This window comes from Indicator indicator, chromosome 25 (assembly GCF_027791375.1).
Source record: "Indicator indicator isolate 239-I01 chromosome 25, UM_Iind_1.1, whole genome shotgun sequence".
In the NCBI taxonomy this organism is placed as follows: Eukaryota; Metazoa; Chordata; class Aves; order Piciformes; family Indicatoridae; genus Indicator; species Indicator indicator.
This window is the reverse complement of record NC_072034.1, coordinates 3,230,620-3,231,173: the sequence shown is the minus strand read 5'-3', so window position 1 is coordinate 3,231,173 and position 554 is coordinate 3,230,620.

Genomic DNA, 554 nt, shown 5'->3' with positions numbered 1-554 from the left:
GCAGGCTGCTGGGAGTACAGCAGAGTTTAATTTATTCTGTTTTATCTTTTCCTCCTACAAGGCCTCTTGCTAATTTAGTTTATGTATTTAATTGAAGGATCAAGTACAATGTAAATGGCCAGTAGGCATTGCCACGTCTTTAAGCTAAGTTTAGGGTTTCTCTGTCCTTGGAAGCCGAGATCCTAACATGTCAGCAGCGCAGGGGTAAGCTTACCCAGCATCAGAAAAAACTTCATTTGGCAGCAGGAGGGAAAAAAAAAAACAAAAAACCAAACAACAACAAACAAAAAAACCACAAAACTTTGCAGATTCATTTCAGTGGCTGCTGAATTTCCCACCAGGTCCACACGACAAACTTCTGCTGGCACAGCTCTGTCTGCGAGCTCGGTGACGGAGTGTGACCCGTGACTGACATCGCTGTGCCAGCAGAAGTCCCAGCCGTAGAAGCAGTTATCTGCAGAAGTGCACTTTCACTGATAGAGCTTGTTTTCGTTTTTAAAGGGTGTTTTCCCCCTGTCCTGGGACCTAGTGTGATCAGACGTTTAGCTGCTGGG